Source organism: Neoarius graeffei, chromosome 1 (assembly GCF_027579695.1).
Source record: "Neoarius graeffei isolate fNeoGra1 chromosome 1, fNeoGra1.pri, whole genome shotgun sequence".
Lineage (NCBI taxonomy): Eukaryota > Metazoa > Chordata > Actinopteri > Siluriformes > Ariidae > Neoarius > Neoarius graeffei.
The window spans coordinates 73743013-73756071 of record NC_083569.1 but is presented as its reverse complement, the minus strand read 5'-3'; the positions used below and the strand labels follow the sequence as shown (position 1 = coordinate 73756071).

At 39.7% G+C, this 13059-nt stretch overlaps 1 non-coding gene across 1 annotated transcript; it reads right to left on the bottom strand.

The window, feature by feature from the left end:
- Positions 1–2003: 2003 nt before the first annotated feature.
- LOC132898295 (U1 spliceosomal RNA) lies at positions 2004–2166 on the bottom strand. The gene has a single exon (XR_009656481.1). It is a non-coding gene; the product is annotated as a U1 spliceosomal RNA (small nuclear RNA).
- Positions 2167–13059: the final 10893 nt, after the last annotated feature.

The window sequence follows — 13059 nt, the reverse complement described above, 5'->3', positions numbered from 1 at the left end:
CCCGTCCGTGTTTACTCCGCCATATTGGACGGCTTCAGGATTGTTTACCTTGCGCGAGCGTAATGGATCCAGGGAGTAATCCCCAAGAAAATTCGGAAAATACCCCATCTACATCGCGCGATAACTTGTCTAAGTTTGTTCAGCATCTTGACGGTGACGTGAGGCAGCGTTACGTGGAAAAGTGTTCCAGGTTGGGGATTGCAGATCCATACAACTTGCCGCAATCCTTGTTCAGGGAAATTCGGAGCTGCGGTGCCGGCGATTTGCCCGATCTGGCCTACCACGACATTTACAATTTTCTTGGTAATCATGAATCGTGTTACACTGGCAAAGCCCTCAAAGCTTACAAGAGCCTGGAAGCTTATAAATATTTTGTTGCGGGATGGGTATCCCAACTATACCTCTGGAAGGTTCCGAAGAAGAATGTCTACTTGATAACCTCACGGGTAAGTGGCATTAAGAAGTTTATCATAAAGAGACTATGCAGGACGTTTTATTGTAAGAATGTTCGAAATCTAAACTCAGTTCCAGATAATGACAGGGTTGTAAATATGTATGTTTTTGTCTGAAAAAAAAAAAATCACAAATCACCGACTATGCAGTTATCATTCAATCCGAAAATCAGCTTAACAGATGTACTAGGAGTATTGAATTAGAAGATTTGATATGAAGTGTTCACTACAAATTCGGCTGGTAGAACTGGGGTACCAGTTTTCTCTTCACACAGCAGACACCCATTTTGCGCGTCTCTCCTCGTCTGCGGGGAATCTATAAAATGACAGGCCCTCCTTTTGGCCCTGTCTATTGGTACAACCAAATGCTGAACAAGATATAAGAGCAATTCCAGCATTATGGTCGTGACACTTGAACTCAAAATGGCAACAAATGACCCAGTGCATGTTTTATTGTCTCCCAGTATTTAAACAGGTGTTGCATATTTTAACGCTGTACCATACTGGAGAAGTGATAGAACAAGAACAATTCCCATAGTACATCTAGGGCATGCCAGAAAACGCCAATAAAATATGCGTTATGGATGTGACAGAAAAAGTATCACTTTTCTTGGGTGACTGTACATTTTTATCAAACTTTGTGAAATTGTAAACCTAATGTCGAAATGGAGAGATCCATTTGATAGAGGGGTCCAAGGTGAATATTAAAAAATCTTTGTTTAAAATATTTTGTATTTCATGCAGAGTTTCGGAAGGAAAAGTCAGCGTTATGGATGTGACGAAATTCCGTTATGGATGTGACGCGTCTGAAATAGACATGGCATATGTTTAGAAAATCAGCAATTTAACCACCATAACCCTTTGAAAAACTCTCTAAATATCAGCTAAAACTATCAAAGTTCTTAAATAATATTTAGGATGGCTATTGTTTTGCTGTTTTGTGGATTTTAGCATACATTTCTGTGGCTTGTGGCAATAATATAGAATTGTACATGATCAAAGTTGATTTTAGCTTGGGTTTTACATTATAAGAAAGAAAGACTGACATATTAAGGCGAAGGGAACAATTCTTGTGACAAATTGGTTCAACTTATTCACATCTGTAAAATACAGGCCTAGGTGATATCTCTGGGAGTGGTTTTGATGTATTACATGTTGCTTTATTTTTGCATGGTGAGGTTGACATTTACATGGAATTGCCCATAACCATTCTCGAAAGATCTATTCCCACACACTTGATAATTAGAACGGGTTCGTCTAAGTTCTATGCGCGGCCATGCCGTCCAAGAGGGCATAAACAAATATCACATGACCTCGTTACGTCACGTGCACGCTCTCTGTAGAAATGGTACAGTACAAATAGCTGTATAACTAAATGTTTTTAAGATTGTTAAAACAGATCTAGCGTCATGTAAGTGTACAATAGAGTGACTAAACAATATATGCTAACTAATTTAAAACACACAATGATTATAAACTTACAATTGCGTTGTAAGACTGAAAACAGATTACTAACTGAATTCCACTCATCTATTTTTTGTACAGTGAAATCAGGGGAGAGCGCGAACGCAGTCCCCCACTACCACAAATTATGCAGTCGAGATTCCCACATTTGGGGAATTCGCAGGGGTCAGACAGCCGGAGTGCAATGGCTGAGCCTCGCCCTGGGTGAACCACCTTCTTGATCATGGTATCTCCCCTGCCAGGTAAGTATGAGTTCACAACCCACTGCGGAGCGGCGTCACCACCACACACACTCTTCACCATCATGGTGAACGACATTTACTCACTAATTACACACACATCTACATCGAAAACACACAACACACTGCTCAGAATGAACAGGGCGCTTTTTTAATTATGTTTATTCTATGAGAAAATAATAGCGAAACATTTCCCATGATGCACTACTCCTGACTATGTAATGAGAGCGAGGCTTTTCCGGAAGTAGTTCTTTGGTCATTCAGGTCACAACAGTTAAACTAGCCTTGTGTCCGAAATCACTCACTCATTCACTACTCCCTATATAGGTAATTACTATATTCAGGACTATATAGTGAGCTCGTTTGTAAAATGGGGAAAAACAAAAACGCTTTCAGACACTAGTCCGTCGCGCTACTATTTACGTCGTTACTGTCGCACAATTTAAACGTACCAGATCAGTCGGCTGGTGGGTTTTCAAAATAATAAATACATGCATGCATATTTGTAATAAATCCATATTATACTGAGCACATTTTCCACATTAATAAATACAAAAGTACCTGCATCTTTCAAATTTTTTTTAAATCAAGGCTGAATACTTTCTTCTTTGCCGCTGCCTTTTATTAAATCAAATTTGAGACTTTTAATTTGATTTCTTTCAGCGCGACCGCAATGCATGATAGGATATATTGCGCTTTTTTTTTTTTAAATTAGATCAATACAAGTATACAAACAGTACACATTACAGTAGCATTGGTGCAACTACGCCAGGGGGATGTGCATTACAAAATAAATAAACAAAAACAGATGATAAAAAAACACATTGTTTAGCACAAAAAGTGTTTGTTTTGACAGCTTTATTGTTGCTGCTAGAAATTGTGGTTACATACTGTTTAATGTCCTATATTAAGTTCTGTAAAATTAGGTTTTTTATTCTGAAATTTAGACTTATGAATGTAGTATTTTGTCAGTATTATTAACAATATTGCTTGGTTAATGATCATCGGTTGTCATACCTGTCAACTTTGAGGTTTGAAAAAAAGGGATATTTCCCAGATTTTTAACCCAAAATAAGGGAAAATTTCGGAAAGTCATACCCTTCACCAAAAGTGGGTGTGTAGTTGATGGGGGGCAATTTTCTATCTAGTATTTGTGATTTCCTGTACTCTGGTGCATGTTGGTGATAGCCAAGACCCAAACTCAATATGCTTATGGTTTATAGAGTGCATTTGTTAATAAACTATACATTTATTTTTATTTGCTTTCAGTGGTACCAGTTATTTCCAAAATTAAGGGCTAAAATACGTATCTTATGTTAAAATAAGAAAGGTCATTATATAACCAGTCAATAAATTCAATTCCATTGCAATTTATTATGGTTTTACCATAGTCATGGCCTCGGAACACTAGATAGATAGATAGATAGATAGATAGATAGAGTAATAAAGAGTAATATAAAATATTAAACCAAGAGTGATTTAAAATGGGTAAGTTTCAGATAGAAAATAAAATAGACAATGAGTGGATAAAAGAGTTAATACACCAATTAGTTTACACTAGGCTATTTATGAGGTCTTAGCCAGGACATACTTAATGTAAACGTGTAGCTACCTTTGATTATTTGGGAGGCTTTCGTTTTCCCCATGGAAAATTTCTTTGCGATGGAAAAGTCTGGGAACATTCCAGCCACGCACTTGTTGAAATCATCAAAGAAAGAGAGGCTAATGTTTTTCTTAGCTATTAGCATCGTCATCTTCACCTCAGACCTAATCAGTGTTGCCAGATACTGCTGACATTTTCCAGCCCAAAATATGTTCAAAACCCGCCAAAATGCACTTGAAACCGCCCAACTTGGGCGGGAAACCTCCCAATCTGGCAACACTGGACCTAATCACTTGTTCAGCCTCGCCTCCGGACGTAGTTCTGTAATTACTGATGCCTGAGAGGGCGGGGACGTGAATTCATGGCCCGACTTCCTGCTGTAAACTCCTGTCAGAGGCGCGTCATGAATTCTGGACCTACCGACTTTTTTATATTGTGAAAATACGGGACGTTTATATAATGTCAAAATACGGGATGTTTTCGGGAAAATAAAAAAAACGGGAAGACAGCGGGAAATAAGTCAAAATAAGGGATTTCCTGGGAAAAACGGGAGGGTTGACAGGTATGTCGGTTGTACACTACTTTTCGTGATGCATTGTGGGATACTGTATAAGGTGTAAATAATCCTCATGAAGGTTTCAGACAGCACTACAAAATGGCGTCCTTACTACATAGTGCTCTAGAGTACAACCGTAGGGAGCGATTCTCCACAAGACAGAGAGCCTGAACCTTCACTCGGTTTTCTCAACACATTAAATAAGGACATGAAATGATTACAAAAAAAACACCACCTGTTCGTGTAAAATATTGTGGCAGCTTTACTTAATCACTGCACACAACGAACATAAAGTAAACTGATGACAGCTCAACATTATAAGGATAATCCTCACGAAGGCTGTCAAACTGACATCAAAATATTATCTACTTCATTTGACTGATTTTTAACTTTAGTGACTAAAATAGAATGTGGACCTTTTTTTTTTGCTAAAAAAAAAAAAGTATTATAGCAGGCCCGTAGCCAGCATTGTGGAGGGGGGGGATCTTTTTTCCCCAAAAGTGGACTTCATCTGGCCCCCTACTCCCGTACCCCCCAAATACACAAGCACACTTCAAATCTTCTAATTTAGACATTTTTTTATTCGTTATAAGTTCTCTGTTGTCTAACTTATTATTGTTATCTTCCTACAACTGTGCTGTGACTTCATTGTCTGTCTCTGTTGCTCACCTCAGTTGTCTGTTGTTTCTCTTTTCCATTGCCTGTCTCTGTTGCTCTCCTTTATTGTCTGTCTGTTTTTGCTCTCCTTCATTGTCTGTCTCTGTTGTTGCTCTCCCCTCCTCTGTCTGTCTGTTTTTGCTCTCCTTCATTGTCTGTCTCTGTTGTTGCTCTCCTTCATTGTCTGTCTTTGTTGTTGCTCTCCCCTCCTGTCTGTCTGTTGTTGCTCTCCTTTGTCTGTCTGTTGTTGCTCTCCTTCATTGTCTGTCTGTTGTTGCTCTCCCCTCCTCTGTCTGTCTGTTGTTGCTCTTCTTCATTATCTGCTCTGTTGCTCTCCTTCATTGTCTGTCTGTTGTTGCTCTCCCCTCCTCTGTCTGTCTGTTGTTGCTCTTCTTAATTGTCTGTCTCTGTTGCTCTCCTTCACTGTCTGTCTGTCTTGTTGCTCTCCCCTCCTCTGTCTGTCTGTTGTTGTCTGTCTCTGTTGCTCACTTCAGTTGTTGTTTATGGCATCAGAACACTCCTGATCTGCCCATGCTTTAGCATAAAAAACAACAATAATTTCTAATTGAGATAAATGTTTCAAGTAATCCTGAGATTGAAATAATATCGTACAGCCCTATAAGGACAATTAATTTAAAATTGCCCAAATGCAGCAACAGTGGGTGTTTTCACACACACTGGTCTGAACATTTTCATTTTTCAGCTAGTGCACACGTTTCTTTTCACTCTGATCCAAATGCCAAACCACTGACAGGGCATCATGTTACCATGATGCCATGTTACCATGACGACTGAAAAACATGTGCTCTTAAAGTCTCGCATTTTACTGTCTTCACACCACACCACAGCTCCGATTTCCCAAGCTGAAAAAAAATAAAAGCAGCCCCAGGTCCGACGCTACTAGTACCTAGCCATCGAGCCACCTAACTCATCTCTGTGTGTGCGTGTCACTGACACACAGACTGACGGACGGGCTGACGCTACCCCCCACCCCCACTGATCACTCTGACAGATCGATCTACCACTACTGTTGTAAACAAAAGAAAAACAAAGTCCTGCACTCAGCACCTTACCCATTTTGGCCCTTTTTTGGAACATGGCGCCAATATTTTGAGACAAAGTAGCAGCAGGTTTCTTGCGTTTTCTGTCTTTATCTTCTTTTTTCCCCCATTTTCTCTTCTATCCAGGGCTACCGCGTGACGTCACCGTACCGCGAGATTTTGTTAGGCGCCATATTGGAAGACCAAGTACATGCACTCACAATATAAAACAAAGTACGAGCGAGAGTAAAGTGACACGATGGCTGATAATTCTGGTTATGTGAGTACATTACCAGCTGCAGAAAGGGCACTGTATGTGGAGAAACTGGCTGTGATTGATGGGTTTGACCCATATGATAAGACTCGGGGCAAGGGAGAATGGATTTTTTAATTTCATAATTTATTTTTAATTTACTACTTATCTGTTTTTATTTATATATATTTGAATTATTTGGACATGGGGAAAAACTATATTTAAAATCCAAAGAGGGATGGAGGGAGGAAAATTAAAACAAAAGAAGAAATGAAATATAGAGTAGAGTATATTTGATAAAATTAAGGATGTTTTTATTCAGTAAACATTTTTAAAAAATGTTCTACAACACTCTAGCCTAGCGACTTACCAGTAACAAAATAGACTTGAAGTATTCAGATCCGCTCTGCATAAAGCAGCTAAATCCTCTCTCTGTCTCCCGGCAGAAAGCTCCTTGGTTTGCTTGTGTCTCAATCACAGCTGGTATTCTGTAGAAAGACTTCTTTTCACCTTTCCCATCAGCTTTGTTAGAACCCTAACACAGCACAAAAGTTTACCATTGTAGGTTTATGATAAACCAAGTGCCTCGTGGGTTCACATACGGCACGCTGCCGTTATTTCCCCCTAATCACGAGTTTGTTGGTCTTCCAATATGGCGCAGGGTTTCTTTACTTCCGGTTTCGGGTGACGTCAGTGAAAGGGGTCTAATGGGGGCATTACCGCCACCCACTGGATTGGGGTGTAAAGCAGTCTGAACAAAACGTGTAAACATAAACATAGGAGAAATGAACCCGTTTTTCTAACTCGTCCTCACTTAGTCTACTTTTCTTTTTTGATTAGTCTGGATTTGATATTGTAAATTTAAATGTGAATCAATGTATATTCATCGGACATGAACAAATAAATAAATCTTGAGGGGCGTGTGTGTCCCGGGGGGGGGGGGGGGGGGGGGGGGGGGGAATCGAACGATTCTCTCTATGTGCATGTTTAGACTTAAATGGAGGGTATGTAGAGAAATAGCTTTGTTATTTTCATAAATAAAAAAAAATATTTTTTTTTCATTTGTCTTAGAACTTTTTGACTTACCCTCATATTTGGCTATATATAATAAATTATATATTATATTGTAATTATTATGATGAGAGTTGATTTTATTTTATAATTTCAAGTAGTGATCCTTGGATGAAGTTACTCAAATCTTGACTCAACTTAATGTATGATGACGTCTTCATGTCTGGGAAACAGTACAGGGTTTTTCCCCTCATGTATTGTATGGAAACAGATGACAGAGCAGTGATTCAAAAGGGATCTGAAACAGATTACACACTGAGCTCTTTACAAAGATTCACAGCGTACAGTTCCTGTACCACACATAAAAATGCAATGTACTATATGATGTTTACTCATTTTTACTGAGCCTTATGAAGATATCAAAGCATCCATATCTCAGTATTTTTTAATGTGTGTGTGAACATATAGGTACAAAACTAAATATTAACATTGCTTTAATTTGAACATCCTGAAGTGCCAGTTACTTTGTATTTCTCTGCTGGTGCTGCCACTGCTCACCTCTCCATCACCAGAGAAACACATCAACAAAGCAGGACATTTATATAGAAAAACAGCTTAATGAATTCAGCTCATTAAAACCTTTGTCCCAAAAAAATGCACAATAATGTAATCACACTTCATTATTACCCACCAAGTGAATAGGCGATTATAATTAACCTACTTTACACTTCGACCAGTAGATGGCGAGAGAGTGCTCTATTAGTTTTACTTTTAGCACCAAGATCTCTGTGTGGACTTTTTGAGCCTCCCTGAACAGTTAACAAGAACAAAGGAAATACAGCCACCACTAGGCCTCCACTTAGCACTGTCACATCACAGCAAGAAGGTTCCGGGTTTGAACCCATCAGTGGACGAGGGGCCCTTCTGTGTAGAGTTTGCATATTCTTCCAGTGTCTACATGGGTTTCCTCCAGGTGCTCTGGTTCCCCCCCACACACAGTCCAAAGACAGGAAGGTAGGTGAACTGGCTACTCTAAACTGCCCAGAGTTGTGAATGGTTGTTTGTCTGGTGAAGCTGTGACAGACAGAGCAGCTAGATCAAGTGTGCTCATGATGGACGCAGACAGCCTCGTAAGAGTCCAGCAACTGACAGGGTGTCAGGATAAAAAATAAATAAGAATAGACCTCCACTTACTTTGCTTGTTTGGTAGAAATACATAATCACCCTTTACTGAAACTGTTAATTGATGCTCGTTAAGTGCCTTAACTACCTGTGTGCTCTCAATTAACAATCCTAATTGAGGCCAGGTCATGTGACTGCATTTAAGCCTCACCTGTGACTAATAAACAGATTCTGCTCATTTTCACCCAAACCTGTGTTGGTGCCTGTTCATTTTCCTTTTTGTTGCCAGCTAGTAGTTCAGTTTGTAACAGGTTATGGGCCCAGAATGCGCTGTACTGCGCTGAAGTTTATGCTTGTTTGAAGTTGTCTCAAGATTTGTACAATGAGTGAAAGGACAAGTTCTCGTTGGTCTCGTCTGGTGTTTGACGGAGATGAAAAGAACTACGAACTGTGGGAGACAAAGTTTTTGGGCCATCTGCAGTTGCAGAAGTTGAAGGACACAATTTTGCATGAGCCTGCTGAGGGTGCGAATGAAGCAGCACTGGCTGAAGATGCTACAAAGAATGCTGAAGCATATGCTGAGCTGATCCAGTTTCTAGATGACAAAAGTTTGTCCCTGGTCATGCGAGAGGCTGCAGATGATGGGCGCGGAGCATTTCAAATCCTGAGAGACTATTATGCTGGCAAGGGTAAGCCCCGCATTGTCAGTCTGTACACAGAACTTACTTCTCTGCAAAAGTTGAGTACTGAGAGTGTGACTGATTATGTCATACGTGCAGAGACCTCAATCACTGCACTGAGGAATGCTGGAGAGGTCTTGAGTGATGGACTATTAGTTGCCATGGTTCTGAAGGGGCTGCCAGAATCTTTCAAGCCATCCTCCATTTTCGTGACTCAAAGCTATGAGAACACAGAAGGGATGCGCACAGCTGCAGCTGACGACAATGTGATGGGGGCCCAGTCGCATCCAAAGAAGCCCAGTTGTTCAGTGGGTGCAAGGGTGCAGAGCACTGAGAGTGGCAATATTGAATGCTACCGTTGTGGCCAGAGAGGGCACGTGGCACACGGTGTAAGGGGGTCGCAGAGCGAAGAGGAGAAGCTGAAGTGTGTCTGGTTGACAGCAGAGGAAGGCACATCAGTGCTACATTGAAGCAGGCACTGTACATTCCTTCCTATCCCCAAGATATTTTCTCTGTGAGAGCTGCAACTTCCAGTGGGGCAACAGTGATCTTCAAGGAGGGTGACAACATCCTGCAGTACAAAGACGGTACACGTTTTCTCATTCATGAACATAACAGATTGCTCTATTTGCCTACTGTGCCTGTGAACAATGACTGTGATGATCAATGTATGAGTTGCCATGACATTAAGACGTGGCATGAGATTTTGGGACACTGCAACTTTAATGATGTTCAGAAGTTACAGAGTGTTGTTGATGGTATGACAATCAAGGGTGAAACACCCAAGTCTATGCAATGTGAAGTGTGTGTTCAGGGTAAATTCACTCAGAGCAGGAACAGGAAGCCTGATGTGAGGGCCAAGTCAGCTTTGGAGTTGGTACACACTGACTTAGCCGGTCCCATTGATCCAGTGTCCAGAGATGGGTATAGGTACGCACTTTCCTTTACTGATGATTATTCCAGTGGGGGGTAGATGGGTGTATGCTATCAAAATTAATGCTGATGGATCTGACAAGTACAAGGCCCGGTATGTTGCCAAGGGGTACAGTCAAGAGATGGGTGTAGATTATGGAGAAACCTTTTCTCCTACTGTTAACCTTACTAGTGTGAGAGTGTTAATGCAGAAGGCTGCTCAGGAGGATTTGATCCTCCATCAGATGGATGTTAAAACTGCCTACCTACATGCACCGATTAACTATGAAATTTACATGGAACAGCCAGAAGGCTATGACGTAAAAACTCAGACAAATGAGAAAATGGTGTGTAAACTGGAGAAATCATTGTATGGGTTAAAGCAATCAGGATGAAACTGGAACAGAATGTTACATGACTATCTTTGTGAAAACAACTTTGAACAAAACCCAGCTGATTATTGTGTTTACAAGAGGGAAACAGAATATGAGAAAGTGATAATATTGATATAGGTTGATGACTTGGTTATTGCTGCCAGTGATGAGAGAGCAATGAAAACTGTCAAAGAAATGCTTACTGAAAAATTCCAGATGAAAGATTTGGGCAGACTGAAGAATTTTCTGGGTATCACGTTTGACCAGTGTGATGGGGTTGTGACTATGTCATAGCAGAGTTATGTTGGTAAACCCCTGGAAAGGTTTGACATGTAAGACTGTAAACCCAGGTCAACACCTTGTGTGTCAAAGCTGAATTACACTGATGGTGATGAAAAGATGAGTGACCCCAGGAAATACAGAGAGGCAGTGGGTAGCCTAATCTATCTTAGTTCATGCACTAGACCGGATCTGAGTTATGTTGTAAGCAAACTTTCACAATATTTCAGTAAGCCAACAGAAGAGCAGTGGACAACTGTAAAACATGTACTGAAATATTTGAAAGGCACGATTGATAAGATGCTGTGTTACAGGAAATGTGATGATGGGTTACAGTTGGTGGCTTACAGTGATGCAGATTGGGCAGGTGATGCAACTGACCGACGTAGTACATCTGGTTATGGTGGTAGCCTATGTAAGAATGGTCCTCTGATTTCTTGGAAGACCAAAAAGCAGCCAACTGTAGCACTGTCAATTTGTGAGGCTGAGTACATGGCATTAGCTGCCACTACACAAGAATGTTTGTACAGTACTTGTCTCAAATGCTTAAACATCTTGATTGTCATTATGGTGTACCTGTAATTTATGAAGATAATTAAGGGACAATTGCATTGGCAAAGAATCCTGTTAGTCGACAGAGATGTAAACACATTGATATCAAATACCATTTTGTAAGATCAACTGTAAACAATGGTGGTGAAGTGTTTTTGGAGTATTGCCCAACAGACCAAATGGTTGCTGACCTAATGACAAAACCAGCTACAAAAGGGAAGCTTCTTACCTTGTCTAGGTTCCTGTTTGGGTAATTGCCAAACCAATGTTGTTCTTGTTCTTTGCAATGTTTTTGTTTTTCCTTGCAATGTCAAGTACATACTGAAAGCTTGACACAAAGGCACACGGCAGTGTTTAGCTGAACCATTCTCTCCACTGAAACTTCTTTTTCTTAGACACTGTCACCACTTGATCAAAAAATAAAAAATAAAATCATAGCAAGAGAATGGATAGGGGAAATTATTTAGCTGGCTGAAATTTTACCAGAAGTACATCCGCACCACTATGTGCATATACCAAAAGCAGTACTGTGAGTGACTGGGTCACCATTCACACTCGGCCCTAAATAACAAATTTATTAAAAATATCCAATTTATTTAAAGAAAAAAGTACAGGGGACAGAATCACCTACATGCCTGACTGGAGACAAACAAACAAACAAACAAACAAACAAACAAACAAACAACCCAACCGTGACAAAGCTAATGCATGTTTTTGCAAGATTCAGTTCTTAGCTGAATTTCGTCTGTATGAATATTTATTGAGTAAATCAGATATAAACTGGGCAATACACCAATCTATTAATAATAATAATAATAATAATAATAATAATAATAACAACAACAACAACAGTTCCAGAGATTTGGGCACAATTGTTTTATATTCATCACAAGTAGTGGTAACAAACTGTGGCATTCAGTGGTACACAAGTGCAACAACATGGGTCTTTGTACTTGAAGCACCACGATAAAACCTTTACATGAAAAGAACATGAACATAAAAATCCGGCTACAAACCAAACAAAAAGACCGAATGTTTCACTCATTTTGTTTCTGCAAAGCATACAGTACCTCAATACAAATCACACCACCAAGTTATAAATAGAATCTTGCTCTGTGCCCTAAACACAAGCAAATTTCCTTTTCCTGCTGTCACATAGTGCCATGTCTTAACCAACAGGCCATAATTAGAAAATATTTATAAAAGGTTTTCTCTAGGTAAAAAAGGTGAGGGTTTATGATGAGCTTTATCATTTTTACAACTCAGACAAAATGTTTCTACAGTAATGTTTATCCATACAATTGACAGCCAACTTGATGTAGGCCTTGCCCGTTTCCTGCCTAGATAAACTGCTATGAGATAATCTATAACTTCAACTGATGGATACATACGTTTAGTATAAATTTGAACTACACACAAATACAACAGATTTACATAAAGTTGGGCTCAGACGTTTACACAGACATTAATGCCATGACAATAGTGGGCTTTAAATCTTTTCTTGAACTGTTCTTTTTCTGGGGCAGAATGATTATACAAAAACACACATCTACTAGAAAAAAAAACTCCAAGAATTTGGTGCACAAGTTTTCATTTATTTTAGACTTTTTGAACTTAAAACAAGTTTAAACAAGAGTGCTCTGAGAGCACAATATCCCCTGCTGGCAATTATATCTATGCTATAAGTGCTTAATACACCCTCATGAAATTGTCAAAGTACAAGTTTGGTAATCAAGTGCCATAACTTTGGTAAAATGCAACTGAATTGAATGAAATTGCAATATGCGTATTTCCGACATATAACAAAGAATCCTGTCAAGTTTCGTGAAATTCCTCCAAAAATTGTGAGAGGAGTTGACTTCAGA